This window comes from Centruroides sculpturatus, unplaced genomic scaffold, assembly GCF_000671375.1.
Source record: "Centruroides sculpturatus isolate CEXI.00-Female unplaced genomic scaffold, Cexi_2.0 scaffold99, whole genome shotgun sequence".
Lineage (NCBI taxonomy): Eukaryota > Metazoa > Arthropoda > Arachnida > Scorpiones > Buthidae > Centruroides > Centruroides sculpturatus.
In genome coordinates this window covers 794,922-796,326 of record NW_019384321.1, presented here as the reverse complement: position 1 = coordinate 796,326, position 1,405 = coordinate 794,922, and positions in this window count along the sequence as shown.

Below are 1,405 nucleotides of genomic sequence, written 5' to 3'. Positions count from 1 at the left end.
TTGATTATTCCGTTTTATATGAATTCCATGTTGTACGAGTCACTTAGATTTTACAAATACGTGAGCCGTTCACAGCCCGGCACACGTATTTGTAAAATCTAAGTGACTCGTACAACATGGAATTCATATAAAACGGAATAATCGACAGTGTTATAGGGGGGTCGACTTGTAATATTCATTTTTTTTTAATCTGGGAAAATATTTTTTTCTAAACGTTGTGCTTCATCCAAAGAACAACTGAAAGTAATAACAAAAAACATTAAATAAATGCTATAAAATTAATTTAATTTGACTTTTTTAACATTAGAATGTTTTATTAATAATCCAATTCATTTGTATTGTTAAATGTATAATTATATAATATGTTAAATTCGAATAAAACGATTATTGTATTTTTTTAAAATATTTTCTTCACAAAATTCACAATGTTTAAGCCTGTAAAATGCAAATTCTTAAGTGTAAATAATGGATTTTATTCTTGCATGATTGAATTTCGTTCTTCTCCTTTTTTAGTTTCTGTTTTCTGTATTTTCAAGATGAAAATTAGCTAAATGAAAAAATAAAACAGATTTATATCCAATGTATTCTGTACAGTGATTAAAATTTCTTTTCTCTATGCTAAACATTTTAAAATATACAACTTCTCTTCTTGAATTATTTGATATTTATTGTATACATTTAGTAATACAATAAATGTTTTTGAAATTTACTCTGATATTCGAACCTCAATTATGATCATATTAATAAAATAAAAATGCTTTAATTAAATTTTATTACTTACTTCATTAAAAAAGTCTTGTACAAAAAGCAAACGAGTTATTATGCTTCAAAAAGGTGAACAAAATAATGCATTCCATGCACCCGCACGAACATCCATATATACAGAAAAATTCCTCCAAACTTTTTCTTTTGTATTTTTCGACGTTTTGAGGTCCCGAGTTCAAAAAACTAAAAATCTTGGAAGGTCATTTTTTTCACCAATTGCCGTAGTTTATTTCGGTGATATATGACAGTTAGGAAAGTAATTATTAAAATAAAATTGTCTAAACTAAAGAAAGGTATCAATGATTATTACAAAAATAAAACACTATTCGTATATTCTAAGGTATTTCGTTTAAAAGGGCGTAAATAATAACAGAGAAACCGTTTTGAAGTTCCAGTATTTTCCATGTATAATGTAAACAAACGTTTTCGAAAATACGAGGGCTGTTCGAAAAGTTCGCGGCCTTGCCTATATGCGGCGCTGCGATCAATTTAATTTTTGGCGGGAATAATTCAGCCATCCTTGCTAAAGATACGATACCAATTTCCGCTTGATTTGTCGTAAAGTTTTGCCACGACAGCTTAGCAGATAGTCAATGTGCACATGCTTTGTCAAAAATGGAGAAGACGGAGACTCGTGCGG